This window comes from Capricornis sumatraensis, chromosome 7 (genome assembly GCF_032405125.1).
Source record: "Capricornis sumatraensis isolate serow.1 chromosome 7, serow.2, whole genome shotgun sequence".
Lineage (NCBI taxonomy): Eukaryota > Metazoa > Chordata > Mammalia > Artiodactyla > Bovidae > Capricornis > Capricornis sumatraensis.
In genome coordinates this window covers 23,950,605-23,972,834 of record NC_091075.1, presented here as the reverse complement: position 1 = coordinate 23,972,834, position 22,230 = coordinate 23,950,605, and the positions used below count along the sequence as shown (strand labels likewise).

At 38.6% G+C, this 22,230-nt stretch overlaps 1 pseudogene; it reads left to right on the top strand.

Moving 5' to 3' along the window:
- Positions 1-19,965: 19,965 nt before the first annotated feature.
- On the top strand, positions 19,966-20,062 carry LOC138082458 (U6 spliceosomal RNA; annotated as a pseudogene).
- Positions 20,063-22,230: the final 2,168 nt, after the last annotated feature.

The following is a 22,230-nucleotide window of genomic DNA, read 5'->3' as shown; positions in this document are numbered from 1 at the left end:
TGAAATGACAGTAAAAATAACATTTTAAAGATCACTGCAATTCAGTGTTGCTAGCTGGCTTCTTCCTTTTCTTTTTTTCATTGAAAGAAGCAAACTAGTTGTGACAATAGGAAATTGGTTTATCTTTCTAATAATTGACCTGTAGGATAAATAAATCAAGAGGAAACAGTCCTCTAATGTGAAGTAAAGTTCTTAAGAGAGTTAGACAAGCAAAGAAAGGCATATACTTATAGTGACAAGATAGAAAAGAGTAGATTAGGTAAAAGAGAAACATAAAAAAGTAAAATTTGGGAGTCATAACACCATTGTTCTTAGAACATGAATGATGTTTTGAACATACCTTGCCTGGCTTCCCTGTGTGAATGAGCCTAAAGGCTAAATTCCAGAAAGGAGTCAAGCCCTGTCTGAGAGGTGCTACTAATATAATGTCCATCACCATTCATAAACATCTCAATAGCTAGTAGCACCTCATGCTGTCTTGAGACCAAGACTAAGATTTTATTTTTATGTAAAACATAAAATTTATGTTTATTAATCCCACATTTGTCATAGAATCTGTGTATTTTTTAAATGCTTAATAAATGTGGTCAGTGCTTGAGGTTGCATTAGAAAACACTGGAGTGATTTCTTTCCTTTGCCCTCAATACTTGTAGCTAATTCAGGGGCCGAGTGGAACAGTATCCATTATAAATGACACAGTTTTATAAACAGGCATTTCAAATGCCATAGACATCTGAATTAGCATTTTCTTCCATTCCATTATTGCTTAATTATTATCAATTAAGTGTGTGTCACAAGCATATGGTAGCTTCCCATCTGTTCATTTCTTCCTCTCAATTTGTTATTTTCATTAATTTAGTTGATGGTGAACGTATTTAACCAAATCAAACTAATTAATAACAATCCACTAGGTCAGGGCCTTTTTCTTTGTATGTCATGCTTGTTCATCAGTAGCTAACTTCTACGATGTCATCAAATTTGAGTAGAGTAAAATATTTAGGAGATTGAAACTAAAGTTGTAAACTATTCAAAGATTCCTAAATTTAGGCCATTCCTAATTCCTGAGTAATATCACTTTGAGTAATTTAAACCTTCCCATATAATTTCCTTTGAAGTTTTTTCAGGTTTTATTTTATGCAAATAAAAAATATAAGTTATTCTAGGTGGGATATTTTTGTCTTAAAAAACACACAAATGTCCCTTATAGTGCAGTATGGTGGGTAGAAACTCTAGCCTTGAGTACTAGCTCCCCCATGGTGAAAACTATTTCTGAATTTTCATATGGCAACCTACTTCTCTCTCTTCTAGTGAAGAAAAGCTATTGGACTACCGGATATGCATCAGTTATTAAATTCAGTGTCAAGGTAAACGTAGGTTGATGTATCTACTGGAAAACATGTAATTTTAAATATATTATATGAAAGATTTAGTAAAAAGTAATCATGAAAAGTAAAATACTGACATTAGCTCAATATTGAGCTAAAAAACAATATTACATAGGAACCTGGAATGAGGTCTAAGAATCGAGGTAAATAGTGGTCAAACATGAGATGCCAAGAGTGAACATCAACATTTTTAGGAATCAGTGAACTAAAATGGAATGGGATGGGTGAATTTAATTCAGATGGCATTATATCCACTACTGTGGGCAAGAATCCCTTGCAAGAACTGGAATAGCCACAAAAGAGTCCAAAATGCAGTACTTGGGTGAAATCTAAAATGACAAAATGATCTCTGTTCATTTCCAACATAAACCATTCAATATCACAGTAATCCAAGCCTATACCTCAACCAGTAATGCTAAAGAAGCTGAAGTTGAACAGTTCTATGAAGACCTACAAGATCTTCTAGAAATAACACACACAAAAGAGATGTCCTTTTCATTACAGGGGACTGGAATGCAAAAGCAGAGCGCAAAAATATACCTGAAGTAACAGGTAAATTGGGCCTTGGAGTACAAAATGAAGCAGGGCAAAGGCTAATAGAGTTTTGCAAGAACACGCAATGGTCATAGCAAACACCCTTTTCCAACAACACAAGAGAAGACTCTACACATGGACATTACAGGGGACTGGAATGCAAAAGCAGAAAGCAAAAATATACTTGAAGTAACAGGCAAATTGGGCCTTGGAGTACAAAGTGAAGCAGGGCAAAGGCTAATAGAGTTTTGCAAGAACACGCAATGGTCATAGCGTTGTTTAAGGATGTTTATCCTTTTCCAACAACACAAGAGAAGACTCTACACATGGACATCACCAGATGGTCAACACCAAAATCAGATTGATTATATTCTTTGCAGCAGATGGTAGAGAAACTATATATAGTCAGCAAAAACAAGACCAGGAGCTGACTGGCTCAGATCATGAACTCCTTATTGCCAAATTCAGACTTTAATTGAAGAAAGTAGAGAAAACCACTAGACCATTCAGTTCAGATCAGTTCAGTTCAGTTCAGTTGCTCAGTCATGTCCGACTCTTTGCGACCCCATGAATTGCAGCATGCCAGGCCTCCTTGTTCATCACCAACTCCCGGAGTTCACTCAAACTCACATCCATCGAGTTGGTGATGCCATCCAGCCATCTCATCCTCTGTCATCCCCTTTTCCTCCTGCCCCCAATCCCTCCCAGCATCAGAGTCTTTTCCAATGAGTCAACTCTTCGCATGAGGTGGCCAAAGTACTGGAGTTTCAGCTTTAGCATCATTCCTTCCAAAGAACACCCAGGGCTGATCTCCTTCAGAATGGACTGGTTGGATCTCCTTCCAGTCCAAGGGACTCTCAAGAGTCTTCTCCAACACCACAGTTCAAAAGAATCAATTCTTTGATGCTTAGCTTTCTTCACAGTCCAACTCTCACATCCATACATGACCACTGGAAAAACAATAGCCTTGACTATAGGGACCTTTGTTGGCATAGCAATGTCTCTGCTTTTCAATATGCTATCTAGGTTGGTCATAACTTTCCTTCCAAGGAGTAAGCATCTTTTAATTTCATGGTTGCAGTCATCATCTGCAGTGATTTTAGAGACCATTCAGGTATGACCTAAATCAAATCCCTTACAATTATACAGTGGAAGTAACAAAATAAATTCAAGGGATTAGATCTAATAGACAGAGTGCCTGAAGAACTCTGGATAGAGGTATGTGACATTGTATAGGAGGCAGTGATCAAGACCATCCCCAAGAAAAAGAAGTGTGAAAAGGCAAAATGGTTGTCTGAGGACACCTTGCAAATAGCTGAGAAAAGAAGAGAAGTTAAAGGTAAAGGAGAAAAGGAATGATATACCGATTTGAAAGCAAAGTTCCAAAGAATACCAAGGAGAAGATAAGAAAGCCTTCTTCAGTTATCAATGCAAAGAAATAGAGGAAAACAATAGAGATCTCTTCAAGAAAATTAGAGATACCAAGGGAACATTTCATGCTAAGATGGGCACAATAAAGGACAGAAATGGTATAGACCTAACAGAAGCAAGAGATATTAGGAAGAGGTGGCAAGAATACACAGAAGAACTATACACAAAAGATCTACATGACCCAGATAATCACGATGGTGTGATCACTCACTTAAGCCAAACATCCTGGAATGCAAAGTCAAGTGGGCCTTAGGAAGAATCACTATGAACAAAGCTAGTGGAGGTGATAGAATTCCAGTGGAGTTATTTCAAATCCTGGAAGATGATGCTGTGAAAGTGCTGCACTCAATATGCCAGCAAATTTGGGAAACTCACCAGTGGCCACAGGACTGTAAAAGGTCAGTTTTCATTCCAACCCCAAAGAAAGGCAATGCCAAAGAATGCTCAAACTACCACACAATTGCACTCATCTCACACGCTAGCAAAGTAATGCTCAACATTCTCCAAGCCATGCTGCAACAGTACATGAACCATGGACTTCCAAATATCCACTCTGGATTTAGAAAAGGCAGAGGAACCAGATATCAAATGGCCAACATCTGTTGGATCATTGAAAAAGCAAGAGTGTTCCAGAAAATCATCTACTTCTGCTTTATTGACTATGCCAAAGCCTTTGACTGTGTGGATCACATAAACTGTGGAAAATTCTTAAAGAGAGGAGAATACCAGACCACCTTCCCTGCCTCCTGAAAAATCTGTATGCAGGTCAAGAAGAAACAGTTAGAAGCAGATTTGGAACAATGGACTGTTTCCAAATCGGGAAAGGCATACGTCAAGGCTGTATATTGTCATACTGCTTGTTTAACTTAAATGCAGAGTACATCATGTGAAATGCTGGGCTGAATGAAGCATAAGCTGGAATCAAGATTAACCTCAGATATGCAGATGATGCTACTCTTAGGGCAGGAAGCAAAGAGTAACTGAGGAGCCTTTTGATGAAAGTGAAAAAGGAGAGTGAAAGAGTTGGCTTAAAACTCAAGATTCAGAACCTGAGATCATGGTATCTGGTCCCATCATCTCATACCAAAAAGAGGGGGAAACAATGGAAACAGTGACAGGCTATTTTTTGGAGCTCCCAAACCACTGCAGATGGTGAGTGCAACCATGAAATTAAAAGATGCTTGCTCCTTGGAAGAAACACTATGACCAACCTAGACAGCATTTTAAAAAGCAGATATATTACTTTGCCAACAAAGGTCCATCTAGTCAAAGATATGGTTTTTCCAGTAGTCATGTATGAATGAGAGTATTGGACCATAAAGAAAGCTGAGTCCTGAAGAATTGATGCTGTGTGTGTGTGTGTGTGTGTGTGTGTAATAAAGTTTTATTAAAGTATGTCACGTGAGTGTATGTTCCTTGGTTCTTTGTCTTGTCACAACAAAGATTTGGAGCGATGGACATTAAAGCCCTTGGTGCGTCACAGCTCTTGGGTCTTGACAAACTGTGTTATAGCTCTTAGGCAAATCAGTGTTACAGCTCTATTTTATTTAGAAGATAGCAGGAGAATACATCCTTGAAGCATGAGGGTATGCCAACCCAAAGACTCGAAGAGAAGAGAGTGGAGGAGCGTGTGGAGGAGGGAGAGAGAGAGGGAGAAAGTGCTTTGGCTCCTCCTTTTATATGTGTTTTCCTCCACCTTGGCCTGCCCTATGCAAATGGGGCTTAGCCAGGAGTGCCGTTTGTTCTACCTGAAGTCTTCACTCTGGTCCTGGGACCTTCCTTTGACCTTCCTTGTCTTGTAGCCACTGCCATTTTGGACGCCTTTTCCCTATTCTACCTACCTAACAAAGTATAAAGGAGATAGAGAAAGCTTCTGATATAGACATCAGAAAGTGGTAGAAAGAGTACACGCTTGCTAGTGTTAGCAATGGAGTTATATACTCTCCAATGAATCTCTGAGCACGTGGTGCGGCCATTACTGGGTTAGGGAAGGAGGGGAAGATCAGGTTTAGCAGAAAAAATGAGTTTGGGGCAAACTGTGTTTAAGGTGTACATAGGGACTCGAGGGAGGCGTCTAAGGGGATTGTCCAAGAGGATATAGAAGGGTGTGGCGCCTGGGAGAGGGGTCTGAACTGGTCAGGACAGAAATGGAGAGGAAGCCAACAACAGTGAGAAATGGGAGAGGCTGCTTGGAGAAGGCAATGGCACCCCACTCCAGTACTCTTGCCTGGAAAATCCCATGGATGGAGGAGCCTGGTAGGCTGCAGTCCATGGGGTCGCTGGAAGTCGGACACAACTGAGTGACTTCACTTTCACTTTTCACTTTCACGCATTAGAGAAGGAAATGGCAACCCACTCCAGTGTTCTTGCCTGGAGAATCCCAGGGACCAGGGAGCCTGGTGGGCTGCCGTCTATGGGGTCGCACAGAGTCGGACACGACTGAAGCCTGAAGTGGCTTAGCAGTAGTAGCAGTATGAATCCAAAGAATGTCTGGAGGTTGTAAAGACCAGACCTACTCCCATAATTTAAATTTTAAGATAACAGATTATCCATAAGGTTTAATCCAGAGACTATCCTCAGGCAGGATACATCATTGTTATATAATCCTTGTAAAGACCAGACCTACTCCAATAATTTAAATTTTAAGATAACAGGATTAGCCAGTTTAATCCAGAGACTGTCTTCAGGCAGGATACATAATCCTAAGGAATATAGAGGGAAAAAAAGCTTGTCCTTTCTTCCTCCTTGGGAATTCCAGACCCCTCTCCTCCTTGGGGACCCCTAGACTTCTTATCAACCTGCCTAGGAAATGACTCTCTCATTTTCCCCTTTTCTTTTAGGAGAATTATGTTGCCAAGGGAAAGGGGCATTGTTTTCATTCCATAACTACTTCCTGCTGTTTAGGGGTGTGGTCCCTAAATTGTTGAGGCAAAATATTCTCCTAACCCTCATATTGAGGGTCTCTGATCCAGGGGCCCCAAGTAAGAGTTGGAGGAGGCTGTGATACTCGTAGGAGCTTGGACAACCATTTGTAAATTAAAAGCTTTTAGATGGCTAGAAAACCCCATTATACAATTACAGACGTAAGGCAAAATAGTCATTAAAACAAATTAAAATCAAAATTAAAAGTCATGTTATGTCCATAGTTACATCAGTCGATCTTAGGATTGTTAGATGTCATCAGTTTAAGAAGAGGCATCACATGTGATTGTTGTTGAAGGTATTTGCAGACTTGGAGAAACTCTTTTCCTTGAAGTGGAGATGTCCACCATGGAAGCCTTCCACTGATGAAGAGGGGAGCACTCCACAGACCCAGCAGTTAGACTGATTATGAAAGGCAATGTAGGAGTGAGCCCAGGACAGGAAGGCATTGTCTTGAGGATCAAACAGCAGACTCAGGACTTTTGGAGTCAGCAGAAGTAGGCTCACATAGATTATCAGGCCCATCTTTTGGCTCGTCCAGACAGTCTCATTACAGTAGCAGATCAGGAAGAAAGTGGGCCAGGGGCTTCAGTAAGCACGGAGTAAGTTGCCCCAATGTCTAAAAGGAAATCGACGGATTGGCCCCCCACAGTTATTAATACCCAGAGTTCCTCAAGTGTAATTAGGACGGGAGCTTGTCTGGGGACCTCTGGGCGCCTTCTGTCCTGTTTGTCTCAACAGTCCGACCCCTGAAGCCTATGCCTCTGGGCGCAGTCTCTCTTCTAGTGTGGTCTTTTGCAGATCGGACATGGGGGCTGCTTAGATGCCTGAGGGCTATTCTCCTTGAGATGCCCCTCCTTTCCACAGTAATAGCAAACCCATCCCTTTTCACCTGGGTCCCTCTGGGCATTTTTCTCAGGCTGTTTAAGAATGGTTTCCATAGCCATTTCCAGGGCTTCTGCCTGTTTCTTTGTCTTTTTCTGCCTTTCTTTCTTTTCCTCATATTCCCTACCATAATAGACTGTCTGAGCCAGCTGTAACAGATTATCTAAAGACTGATTTGGTCCATACACCTGTTTTGATAGCTTATGGTGGATATCTGGAGCTGACTGAGTGAGAAATCTATCTTTTAAGATCACGTTTCTCTCTTCACTTTCGGGATCAATCTCAGTGAATCTGTGAAGGGCTTCTCTCAGTCTATCTAGGAATTTACCAGGAGCTTCTTTTTCCTCCTGTTCTATGCTTGCCAATTTGCCATAGTTTAAAGGCTTAGCACGCACCTGCCTGAGTCCTTCAAGAATACATCTGACAAAATGACTCTGATCCCATCTTCCCTTAGCTGTGTTGTAGTCCTAGTCTGGTTCCCAGTGGGGAGGGCAGCTATCTCATCCTCCCTCTTCCCTACTGATTGATTACCAAGCCCTTCATCTCCATAAGCAACCGTTTTTCCCAAAAACTCTTTGAGTCGGGAGTCAGCGTTTGTCCCAAGATACACATCACATCCTTCCAAGTAAGGTCATAAAGCAGAGTAACGCCTTTAAAAGATCTAATATATTTTTCTGGGTCCTCAAAATAGTCTCCCAGATCCTCTTTGATTCTTTGTATTTCTTGATAAGAAAAAGGCTTATTAACTCCCATAGACTGATTATTTCTCCTGGTGGGTGCTTCATGAAGAGGCAACAGCTTGTGTGGCTGTTCCTCAGTCTCTCTGGATGCTCTGAGCATATGATCCCAGGGATAGATTGGAGAAATCTGCTTTTCTTCATCTCTTTGTCTCTTGTCCTCCATCTCATCTAGCAAAGTAGGAGGACTGGAGGGCGCTGAAAGAGTCACACCCAAATCTATACATTTAGGACATAAGTCTGGCATATTTCGCAGAGAGAAAAAGGGCAACACATAGGCTACTTCTACCCATTTCCCTTGTTTTCTACAGAACTGGTCTAATTGTAAAACAGCATTATACTTAAGAGACTCTCCAACTGGTCACCGTTCTCCATCCTCCAGTGGGTACTGTGGCCATGTAGTATCACATAGGAAGAACAGGTGTGTCTTCTTTAAGCCCTGGGGATCAAATCTATCCCAGTTTTTCAGAATACAGTTCAAAGGAGTGAGGCTGGAATTGTTAGCTCTCATCTTGTCCTGAAGAATCCCAGACGAGCCCCCAAGATGAAAGGTTGTTGTTGAACCATGGAAAGACGCCAGGATCCTTGGCCTCCAGAGGAGAAGAATTCAATCTGGGGCCAGAGAAAAGGCTTGATCGCTCAGAGCTTTTGTATAATAAAGTTTTATTAAAGTGTAAAGGAGATAGAGAAAGCTTCTGACATAGACATTAGAAGGGGGTAGAAAGAGTACCCCAAATTGATGCTTTTGAACTGTGGTGTTGGAGAAGATTCTTGAGAGTCCCTTGGACTGCAAGGAGATCCAACCAGTCAGTCCTTAAAGAGATCAGTCCTGGGTGTTCACTGGAAGGACTGATGTTGAAGCTGAAACTCCAGTACTTTGGCCACCTGATGTGAAGAACTGACTCATTGGAAAAGACCCTGATGCTGGGAAAGATTGAAGGTGGGAGGAGAAGGGGACAACAGAGGATGAGATGGTTGGATGGCATCACTGACTTGATGGACATGAGTTGGAGCAAGCTCTGGGAGCTTGTGATGGACATGGAAGCCTGGTATGCTGCAGTCCCTAGCGTTGCAAAGAGTCATACATGACTGAGTGACTGTACTAAATGGAACTGAGTGTGTATCTGTTAACTGGAGAAAGAAATGGCAACCCACTGCAATTTTCTTGCTTGGAAAATTTCATGGACAGAAGAGCCTAGTGGGCTATAGTCCATGGGGTTCCAAAGAGTCATAGATGACTGAATGACTGACTATGCACACATTTATCTGTTAACCAAGACATGATTTAATTTATTCTTCCAATTTGGTAACCATAAGTTTGGCTTCTATGTCCGTGAGACTATTTCTGTTTGGTAAAGTTCATCTGCATCATCTTTTTAGATTCCATACATAAGTGATTTCATATGATATATATCTTTCTCTCTCTGACTTACTTAATATGATAATCTTTAGGCCCACCCATGTTGCTGCAAATGGCATTTCATTCTTTTTTGTGGCGAGTAATATTCCATTGTATATAACTACCGCATCTTCTTTATCCATTCATCTACTGATGGACACTTAGATTGTTTCCATATCTTGGCTATTGTAAATAGTGATGCTATGAACCTTGGGGTGCATGTATCTTTTTGAATGAGAGTTTTTATTTTTTAGAGATATATGCCTAGGACTGGGATTGCTGGATCATATGGTAGTTCTATTTTTAGTTTTTCAAGGAAGCTCCATATTGTCCTCCACTGAGGCTGCACCAATTTACATTCCCACTCACAATGTAGAGGTCTTCCTTTGCGGCTCAGTGGTAAAGAATCCACCTACTACTGCAAGAAATGTGGGTTCGATCCCTGAGTCAAGAAGAGCCCCTGGAGAAAGAAATGGTAACCCACTCCAGTATTCTTGCTTGGGAAATCCCATGAACAGAGGAGCCTGGTGGGTTACAGTCCATAAGGTCGCAAAAGTGTTGGACATGACTTAGTGACTAAGCAGCAACAACAATTATATATATAAAATAGTGCTTCATAGTATGGTTTACTGTGGTACATGTTGCATTGGATAATGCCTGGAAAATTTTTCAAATACTCATTGCATTTTTTGCAATTCATGGGGTCACAAAGAGTTGGATACGACTGAGAGACTGAACTGAACTGAACTGATTATTATTAATAATGGCAATTATGATACCCTCACAGACTTATGTGAGAATACATTGTTTTCCTTTAGGCTATGAGTTCTCTGCTTGGATTCACAGAACTACAACCCAGTTATCCTGATCTGACTGGATGATGCTGAAATTATACTAAGTGACTTGGGTCAAACTGCACTTTCCCACTGAAATTTAATTTGCTTATTATCGTTCAAGCATAATCAGAAACTTGGATTAGATTAAGGTGGGAACTAGCTTGGAAGCCATTCAAAAGCCTGTAAGACTCCAAACAGAAAGAAAATAAATGACTGAATTTGAAAATTGCCATATAAAAACTACTGCTGCTTTTCAGTGCATTCTTATCTCTCATATAAAAACATATCTGGGGAATACATTCATGCCTCTCTAAAGAAATATTTCTAAGAGTAGTAATAAATATGAAAACTATTTTGTGTGAGTACTGTGTTGAAGATATAGCAAACAGAAATTTAATTTAAATGGTGCCAATCGTCTTTCTTAATGTTGTCTGGGCAGCTTGCCACTATATTTCCCATTGTGATAATAATATAGCTAATGAAATAATTATTTGCATGAACAACCATCTTTCACTGATTTTTCCATCTGCTTTATTTTTGTTGTGTCATATGATTATATAATAATCATTCTGATTATTTTGTTTCTCAATGGTATTTTTAATAAAATTTCACAGTCAAAGGAACTGATTATAGCCATTGGCATTAAAATAACAATGAAATCATTGTCTACAAATAGACATCACCTAGGTCTTTGAAAAAATTAGTTTAAAATAAGTATATTAATATAATGAACATTAAGTTGAATTTAATTCCTTGTATAGTTGTATGTGAATTGAGATTTTTAAAAAGTTATATACCTAATATTCAGTCTAGGAATGTAAAAACTTATTTCAGACACCCCAAAAATTAAACAAAAGGCAATTGAGAATGCATGATTTAGCAAGGATGAAATATTAATCAGTGATTTCATTTGACAAGAAACTCCTGGTCTTTTGAAACTGTAAGATAAAATGCAGACATTTGTGACATAACGAGGCATTTTAAATGGTTGATTCCACCAATAGCAAATAATAATTTTGTTTTAAAGTAAACTATCACTCATTTTCTTTTTTCTTTAAAGTGAAAGTCAATGATTATCTAACGGAAAAAGATTAGATTGCAGTACATTCTTTCCCTGTGAATTAGTGATTTTGTGTAAGTCACAGAGCCTGACACAGGGGTACACTCTTGATATACTGAATTACTGTGATGTGGGTTAGAGAAGACTCTTGAGAGTTCCTTGGACTGCAAGTAAATCCAAGCAGTCCATCCTAAGGGAGATCAGTCCTGAGTGTTCATTGGAAGGACTGGTGTTGAAACTGAAACTCCAGTATTTTTGGCCACCAGATGCAAAAGAGCTGACTCATTTGAAAAGACCCTGATGCTGGGAAAGATTGAAGGCAGGAGGAGAAGGGCACGACAGAGGATGAGATGGTTGGATGGCATCACCAACTCATCGGACGTGAGTTTGGGTAAACTCGGATTTGGTGATGGACGGGAGGCCTGGCGTTCTGTGGTCTATGGGGTCGTAAAGAGTCGGACACGACCGAGCGACTGAACTGAACTGAACTGGATCTACACTTCTGTATGAATCACACATTTTGATAGTTATGCTGGCAAAGATTTATAAATTTTCCCATTATTGTCTTTTTCAGTCATCCCACCATTACTCTTATCACCGATGAAAATGAACAAAACCATTATAAAGTGATTATCCGGCATGCATGTGTGCTAAGTTGGTACAGTTGTGTCAGACTCTTTGCAACCCCATGGACTGTAGCCTGTCAGACTCCTCTCTCCATGGGATTCTCCAGGCAAGAATACTGGAGTGGCTGCCATGCCTTCCTCCAGGGGATCTTTCCCGATCCAGGGACCAAAACTGAGTATCTTATGTCTCCTGCATTGGCAGGCAGTTCTTTACCACTAGGGCCATGTGAGAAGCTCACAAAGTGATGATAAAGTGAAAGTTTTAGTCACTTAGTTGTGTCCGGCTCTTGCAACCTCATGGACTGTAGTCCGCCAGGCTCCTCTGTCCATGGAATTCTCCAGGCAGGAATATTGGAGTGGGTTGCTATTCCATTCTCTAGGGGATAATATTCCCAACCCAGAGATTGAACCTGGGTCTTCTGTATTGCAGGCAGAATCTTTACCGTTTGAGCCACCAGGGAAGCCCAGTTTGATGTAAATAAACCTGAAGAAGATTTTTTATTTTTTTCCCACCACAGCATTGATGCAGGAATCTAGATGCGGATTCTGAGTTAATCACTCAGGTAATGAATAAATATAATCAAGTGGAGGGTTTCCCTGGTTGCTCAGATGGTAAAGAATCTGCCTGCAATGCAGAAGACCCAGGTTTGATCCCTGGGTCAGGAAGAGCCCCTGGAGAAGGAAATGGCACCCCACTCCAGTATTTTTGCCTGAAAAATCCCATGGACAGAGGAGCCTGGCGGGCCACAGTCCATGGGGTCACAAAGAGTCAGACATGACTGAGAGACTAACACACACAGCAAAAAACTAGATAAATACGCAGGAAGAGGAATAGATATTTTAGAAGCAGATTGAGTAAAAACAGAAAGGGGTTACTAGAAGTATGTGTGCTCAGTCACTTCAATCAATGCATTCTCAGTTGCTTCAGTCGTGTCCAGCTCTTTGCAACCCCCATGGACTGTAGCCCACCAGGCTCCTCTGTCCATGGGATTCTCCAGGCAAGAATACTGGAGGGGGTTGCCATGCCCTCCTCCAGGGTGCTGCAAGTATACATGCAACTTATAGTTAGTACAACATACAGTCTTGTTTGACCCAAAATAACACTACATATTATTTGCCAAGGATGAATATCTACTTGAAGAAATTTATTAAACTTGTTACAGTAGATGTGTATGTAGTAAAATAAATGGTTGATTTTTTAAAAATTTTTATGTGTGCCTGTCTGTATGTATTTGCCAAAGTTTAGTTGTAGAAAGGGCGAGAGATGTGCTCTGAAGAGCATGCCTTAATGAAACCAGAGCCTCTTCTATATGCTTAGTTTTAAATTTGAGTTATGTTATACTTGAGTTATGCTAATGAGTTTTTATTTTTAGAAACACTAATTGATTCTTTCTAAAATCTCCTTGACTCTTTCTGTAATTTTGCCTTTCTTTCCAAAGTTTTCCAAAAATTTCTTTTATTTTTATAAGTAGTTATTATAGTTTTATATTCTCAATAACCTATGTCCATGTGGTCCAGTATTTGATGTTTTAACCTCCCTGTTTCTTCCAGCTGTCATTTCTGTTTATTCTCAAATGTTCTCGTTTTCCTCTATACAGAATATCTTTGACCTGGTGGACCATTTCAAAATCTATTTGTATAGGTCTTGCCTAACCATGTCCACTGTGCTCCTAAAGGCCTTGGTAGTCCAAGGTCTTTAAAACAATCTGATGTCTTGTGCCTCTTTGACCTTCCAGAACATGTGGACACCAGCTGTAAAGCTGCATGATGGCTGGTGTAATTTCAGCTCTTGCTTGCACTGAGGGTTTATTACTTTGGATTACTACTTCATTTTGCGGTGAGTTGAATCCTCAGCATGAGCTCTGGGTTTTGATTTATACGCCTTTTATTTGGGGAGGTAATCAGAACCAGAAGTGCAATTTACAGAGACTTGATAAGACAAACAGTTGTGTTCCATTTCCTCTTGAATTTTGACCTTAGTATATTTTGACCTCAGTGTGTATTTCAGACATTTTGTGCTTAGATTAAAAAAAAAATTATTCAGCATTTTCATTTTCAGCACTAAGATGGATCTTAGCAGAAGAAAATCATTAGCAAAAATTAGGAGCCTCTAATTTTAAGTTTTAGCTTTTCTGGGACTTACTTCTACTGGTATTATTAAATATATTTGCATATTTTCCTAAAATGAATATCAATTATCTCAATATTATCTTATGTTGAGATAATGATTATTCATTTTTTATTATATACATGTATTATTTATTACATCAAATATGTCTATATAGGAAAAGATCTTTTCCTGAAATTTCTATTCTTTTAAACAGCTTTATTTTAACATTTCTGTTTCAGACCTGTTTTCTTTAAATTACTGTAACTTTATAGTAGTTTAATATATATTTAGTCAAGATCTTCTTGTAGTCTTCTGTCAAAATTTGTTTCTGTACTTATGCACTAATTTTTCCCTATAAAATTTAAAATCAGCTTTCAGAATTTCATAAAAATATAACTGAAGTTATACAATTTTTAGATTAATTTCTAGAGAAATATTACTTTTGTAATATTGAGTATTCCAAAATAATTTCATTTTATTTAGTTGATTTTTGTATGGTTGTTGTCCCACATTTAACATTTTAAAATATCTTAGTTTAGCATTACTAAGAATAATGCTTGCTATGGGCAATTTTGTTCATGGTTTTTGGGAAATATATCTATGAATTTTCTTGTGTATAAATAGGCATAGGCTTGCTGAATCATTTGGTATATGTAAAACTTTAGTAGATACTACCAATTTGTTTTCCAAAGTGGTTAAAGACATGGATTCCTCATCAGCATTTTATGAGTTTCAGTTGGTTTAGATTTCACTAGTACTTGGTATTGTCTGTTTTTTCATAGTAGTTATCCTGGTGAGTATGTAATGGTTTGTGTTTTGTAGCTCTATGATGAAAAGGAAAATTGTGCACCTTATTTTATACTTATTTGTTATTTGAATATCATTTTGTATGAAGAGTCTGGTGAATAATATCAATATGGTGAGACATTACCTCCATGTGGAGAACTTTTCATACATTCTGATAAAATTCTTTTGTCATATATATATATATATCCTCACTATTTGGGATTTTTTTTTACCATATTAATAGCATCTTTTTTATTCTCAGAAGCTATTAACATTAATCACAATAAACAGTGGAAAATTCTTAAAGAGATGGGAATACCAGACAAGCTTACCTGTCTCATGAAAAACCTGTATGTGGGTCAAGGAGCAATAGTTAGAACCAGAAATGTAACAACTGACTGGTTCAAATTGGGAAAAGAGTATGATAAGGCTGTATATTGATTGTCACCTGCTTATTTAACCTCTGTGCAAAGTTACTGTTTGGTTGCGAAGCTGTGTGTGACTCTTCATGATCCCATGGACTATAGCCCACCAGACTTCTCTTTCCGTGGGACTTCCCAGGCAAAAATACTGGAGTGGGTTGAAATTTCCTTCTCGAATGATCTTCCTGACCCAGGGATGGGAACCCATGTCTCCTGTGTCTCCTGCACTGGCAGTTGGATTCTTTACTACTGAACCATCAGGGAAGCCCTCTATGCAGAGTACGTCATGCTAAATGCTGGGGTGGATGAATCAGAAGCTGGAATCAAGATTGCTGGCAGAAATATCAACAACCTCAGATATGCAGATAATGCCACTCTAATGGCAGATAGTGAAAAGGAGCTAAAGAGCTTCTTAATGAGGACAAAAGAGGAAAGTGAAAATGCTAGCTTGAAACTCAACATTCAAAAACACCCTAAGATCATGGCATCTAGTCCCATTATTTCATGGCAAATAGAAGGGGGAAAAGTAGAAAGAGTGACAGATTTTTATTTTCTCCAAAATCACTGCAGACAGTGACTACGGCCATGAAATTCAAAGACACTTGCTCCTTGGAAGGAAAGCTATGACAAACCTAGACAGTGTATTAAAAAGCAGAGACATCACTTTGCTGACAAAGGTCTGTATAGTTAAAGCTATGGTTTTTCCAGTAGTCATGTAAGGATGTGAAAGACGGACCATAAAGAAGGCCGAACACGGAAGAATTGATGCTTTTGAAGTGTGGTGCTGGAGAAGACTCTTAAGAATCCTTTGAATTGCAAGGAGATCAAACCAGTCAATCATAAAGGAAATCAAAATCCTGACTATTCACTGAAAGGACTGATGCTGAAGCTGAAGCTCCAATACTTTGGCTACCTGATGTGAAGTGCTGACTCACTGGAAAAGACCCTGATGTGAGGAAAAATTGAAGGCAAAAAGAGAAGGGGGTGGCAGAGGATGAGATGGTTAGAAAGCATCACCAACTCAATGGACATGAATTTGAGAAAATTTGGGGAGATAGTGGAGGACAGAGGAGCCTGGTGTGCTGCAGGCCATGGAATCACAAAGAGTTGGAAATGAGTTAGCAACTGAACAACAAAAAAACAACTGAATGTGAGTTTTTATCATGAATGTGAGTTGAATATTAGCAAATGCTTCCTTATCTCTCAAGATGAGGATGATTTTCTTTTCCCTCTTGTTGGTGATGGGTTTAGTCACCAAGTTGTGTCTGACTCTTGTGACCCCATGGACTGTAGCTGCCTGGCTCCTCTGTCCATGGGGTTCTCCAGGCAAGAATACTGGAGCGGGTTGCCATTTCCTTCTCCAGGGGATCTTCCTGATTTGGGGACCGAAGCCAGGTCTCCTGCATTGCAGGCAGATTCATTACCTACTGAGCTACGAGGGAAGTCCTTGCCCCTGTGTATCTGATGACCTTTTGGCTTTTCCAATTTTAAACATCAACTTACATCCCCATAATAAAAATAATTTATGCATGATATATTACATAAGTTTTTTCCTATTGTAGTAAACAAATATATAAATTGCACAAATTAATATTTTGGCAGAACTTTCACTTTTCACTTTCATGCATTGAAGAAGGAAATGGCAACCCACTCCAGTATTCTTGCCTGGAGAATCCCAGGGATGGGAGAGCCTGGTGGGCTGCCGTCTATGGGGTCGCACAGAGTCAGACACGACTGATGTGACTTAGCAGCAGCAGCATCTTCCTGTGAAAACATGAGCGCAAACTAATGACCATACTCATTAGTCCCCCGAATTCCTCATGCCTGTATACGTGCTGTTGCTTCAGTCGGGTCCGACTCTGAGACCCTATGGACTGTAGCCCCCCAGTCTTCTCTGTCCATGGGATTCTCCAGGCAAGAATAGTGGAGTGGGTTGCCATGCCCTCCTCCAGGAGATCTTCCAGACCCAGGGATCAATCCTGTGTCTCCTAGGTCTCCTGCATTGGTGGGCAGGTTCTTTACCACCAGCACCACCTGGGAAGCCCAAATTCCTCATCCCCTTTAGCAATTATTTTTCCCATGCTTCCCAGTCACATCCTGTCTTCAGACAACCATTAACATACTTTTTGTCGCTGTACAGTCTCTAAAATTTCATTTAAGAGGTATCATAGACTATGTGCATTTTTTTGGTCTAGTTTTCTCTTTCCCTAGGATATTTACTTTGAGATTCATCTATGCTGTTACAGTTACTGATAGTTCATTTTTCTATATTGCAAAGTATTATGAATGTGCCATAACATGTTTATTGTTTAATCGCTTGAAAGACCTGAGTTATTTTCAAATTTAGGTTATTGAAAACAGTCCACCTTAAAGTGTCATTTTTATACCATATTATAGATATCATAAGAACCTTGAAGTATTTTGCTTCTGTTTCTTTTCTCTCTCAGCCTTTCTGTAATTGTTTTCATATATTATCTACATTGACTTCATTGTTTTTATTTCTGCTTAAAGGTCAACATTTGGAAAAGAGTCTTGAAGATTCATATTTCCATCTAGAGTAATTTTCTTTCTTCCTAAAGAATTCCTTTGCTACTGCTGGTAGAAAATGAATCTTTATTTCTCCTTTGTTTAAAAATGTTTTTCCCTGGTATTGAATTGTAGTTTTCATTGTTTGTCCTTTAATACTTTCTTTAAAGATAACTGGCCACTGTCTTCTTGCTTGGATAGTTTCCGACAAGAAATCTTTTTTATTATGTAGTGTACCTTAGTGTATCTTTTTTCTCTTGCTGGTTTTAAAATATTTTCTCTTGTTTACTGCTTTTGAGAAGTCTGCTTATCATGTACTTTGATGTAATCTTGTTCCTGTTTCTTGTTCTTAGGGTTATTAATTCATGTAAAGAAATATCCTAAGTGAATTTAGTGAATTCATTGTTGCTTATAAATAACTGAGAAATTAATCTAATAATATTTTGCAAAAAATTCTTCCTTGGAAGTTATAGCTAATATCCTAGAATTGACAATGTAAGCTAATAGGAGGAAATAATTTCAAATATAAGGTTTTCACTGTACGTTTAGTTTCAAATATAAGCTTTACACTGTCCATTACTGAGACTGCACTGTGCCTCAAAATAGTCTGCATAAAAGGAAAAGTTTGTTACATATGTGCTATTAAAAGGGGAAAGGAAATAGTCTGAAACATTCTGAAAGCTGCTGCTGTTTAAAAGCAGTTGTTCTATTCATGTATGTATGAGTATATGTGTGTTAGAAATAATCCACGGTAGTATTTTCCAAAACAAAAAAGGCTGATTATGAACAAATAAAGATTATAGAAAACATAATTCCTCAAGTCCCTGTAACTTTCTTCTAAGGTCTTGTGAATGTCAGTCCATTGCATTGTATTGTGGCTGTGTTTCCATTAATTATCACCTTCATTAGTCACTCAGCACACAATAATTGCAGCCACTCTGATATAAACAATAGTCAGTGTTGTAAGGCAAATGCCATTAAGCATCATCTTTTTCAAGTCTAAAAATAAACTCAAAAAGCAGCCAGTTTTGAATCTGTGATTTTCCTAAATTCTTGATTCCTTGGAAATCATTCTAATGTCCTAAGAATAATCCTAAAGTCCTAAGGATAATCACTTTTTTCAGGAGCAATGAATCAGAGGTATAACATATTCTAGATTTGACTGGATTCTGTTACATAAATATTAAATTTTTAGGGCAAATCTTAGGTGGAAATAGTATATGATCCTTTTTCATATCATTAAGTTTGATTTCATAATATTTTCTTTAGAATATCTGTGTCTATGTTCATGAGAGATGTTGATCTGCAGTTTAGTTTTCTCCTTCATTTTATTGTGATATAGTCAACATACAGCACTGTATAAGTTTAAGATGTAAAAAATAAGGATTGCACTTGCATAAACCATGAAATGATTACCACAGTAAGTTTAGTGAACATCCATCATCTTATATAGTGTGTATGCTCAGTCCTGTCCAACTCTTTGAGACCCCATGGACTGTAGCCCACCACTCCTCTCTCCGCGGGATTCTCTAGGCAAGAATACTGGAGTGGGTTGCCCAACTTAGGGATCTTCCAGACTTAGGGATCTTCCCGACTTAGGGATCTAAATCACATCTCTTATGTTTCCTGCATTGGAGGCAGGTTCTTTACCACTAGCACAACTGGGTTACATATTGTCCAGGCAATAATACTCAAGCAGATTGTCACTACCTATGCCAGGGGATCTTCCTAACTTAGGGACTGAACCTGTGTTTCTTGCATCTCCTGCATTGGCAGGTGGATTCTTTACCACTGCACCACCTGGAATCCTACACATCTTAAAATACAGGTGCTCAATTTTGAGCTTAAAAAATTTTAAACAGTTTGATTACTTTTTTTATAAGTGTGGAGTCACACTGTTTTTCTAAGCTCTTTGTAAACAGGCTTAAGCAGGAGGAAAGGTGAAAGTAAAATGTTGGAAGAAAACTTCCAACATGTTTCTAAAGGTTAGTTCTAATTACTTCACTGCCCCCATTTTTATTTTTCACTTTCTTCTAAAAACCTGCCTTGTTTTGTCTGCACATGTTGAAACTAGGGTGCCTTTGTGGTTCTGTCTGAAAGTACACATCCTTCCTACTGTTTTTTTTTTTTTCTCTTCTGCATTTCTTGGTGTCTCTTGCTCCCTCTCAATTCACAAGTCAGATCTCATATATATTTTATAGAAATAGACAAGACTCTGCAGTCAATGGCATACTCCAGTTTATCTCATGGTTACATGTTTGTTTTAGCCATTACATCCTTCAACTTGGGAATCAAAAGAAAAGGCAGTGCTCACCTTGGAAGCACATATGCCAAAATTAGAATCATACAGAGATTAGCATGTCCTCTGCAAAGATGATGTAAATTGATACATTTCATATTTTCTCATCTGTATGAAAAGATGCATCATACATCATTAGGGAATTGGAAAATTTTTTTAAAAAATGAGATTGTTTCCAAGACGTATATATTAGAATAACCAAAATCCAAAACACTGCAACATCAAATGCTGGCAAGGATGTGGAGCAACAGAGAAAATACAGTCATGATGGTAGGAATGCAAAATGGTACAACCCCCTTAAAAGACTGTTTGGCAGTTTTTTTCTAAAAAATAAACATATTCCTACCATAAGATCCAGAAATCACATTCCTTGGTATTTACCCAAATGAGTGGAAAGCTTATGCCAAGATAGAAACCTGCACATGGATATTTAAAACAGTTTTAGTCATAGAACTTCAGTAGGTGAATGGATCAACTGGTCCATCCAGCCAATGGAGTATTATTCAGTGAGCTATCAAGGCATGACAAGACACAGAGGAAACTTCAATGCATATTAGTAAGTGAAAGAAGCCAATATAAAAGACCACATATGATAATGAATCCAGCTGTAAGACATTCTAGAAAAGATGAAACTATAGAGATAGCTAAAAATATATGAAAGAAAAAGATCAGTGGTTGCCAGGGGCTAGAGGGGAGGAAGGGAAAAGTCAGTGGAACATAGGGGATTTTTAGAGCAGTGAAACTATTCTGTAGAATACATGCAACTACATTCATAAAAATCCACACAACATATAACACCAAGAACGGTACAAATGAACTTATTTGGAAAACAGAAATAGACTCACAGCTGTAGAAAACAAATTATGGTTACCAGAAGGGAAAGGAGTCTAGGAGGGGTAAATTGGGAGATTGGAGTTGACATATACATGCTTTTATATACAAAATATATAACTAATAAGGACCTTACTGTGTAGCACAGGGAACTCTACTCAGTATTCTGGAATGAGCTGTATGGAAAAAATCTAAAAAAGAGTGAATATATGTATATATATAACTGAATCACTATGCTGTACACTTGACACTTAATACAACATTGTAAATCAACTACAATCTGATAAGATTTTAAAAAACAGTGAACCCTAATGTGAACTACAGGCTTTGAATGATGGTTATTGTTCTATTCATTGACTCTAAAATGGTGACATAACAGATTGACCCCTCTCTTCATGGAGTTCTGATCCTAGTGGAAGAGTGAGCCAATAAGATATATAATAAAAAAAAAATTAAATGAAGTGCCTAGTTTATATTTTATACTCCCTTCTTGTGCAAACAATTTTTTCTTGTTCTCTCTCTTCTTTGCACTCATACAAATGCATACACAGGAATTCACACATTAACACATACACACACATCTGTGGATGTACCTACGGGCCTGGTTGAAGGACCTCAGAAGAGTAATGATATCTAGGGATATAACCTCTGCTACTTTATGCCGTGACTAATTCCCTTCTAAGTGACTTATTTTCCCTTAAGACTCTTTGGGATGTATTGATCCTTGGAAAATCGGTGTTTTATAATAGATGAGAGTAAGAACAGGGGCATATACATTGGAAAGGTAACTGGGTGACTATTTTCTATGACCTGGTCTAACTTTGAAAATGTAACCCTCAATTTGTTAAGTCTCAGACAAGAGTATTATTCTAATACATTTTTAACATTACAACTCTGTTTAAAGTACACCCTGTTCTTCAAGGGATAAACTTTAAGCTCTTTGTCATTTGTGAACATGACTCTGAACAGTTACACTAACAAAATCAATAAACTTTAATTCCTTAACAGTACAAACTGTTATAATGCTAAGTGCAATAATTTATGTTCTTCTTTACTTTGAGTTTTTTTAATGAATTAATTTTTTGAAGGCCTGTGATAAGTTATATAATGAGACATGTGAGAAATCTTGAAAAATCTCATAATGAGAGCAAATCTACAAGAAAATGCTTTCTCCATCCTTGCAGATACTGTGTCCTTCCATGGTGGACTGGTGCGGTGTTAAGTCCCCAGCCTGAGGAGCAAGCTGTGGGCAGCTGTGGGAAAGATGGTGATGAAGGAGGACGAGAAACCCTGTTCCCTCCTCCGCTTTCTCTCCACCAAGACATAGTCTGCACCAGCCAAGGCCTGTCAGCTGTTTCCACTGGGGAGTGACCTAGCTGGATTGAGCAGAATTACCATGATGTTCCCCTTGATTTTCCACTAGAAAACCAGTCTTATGCGC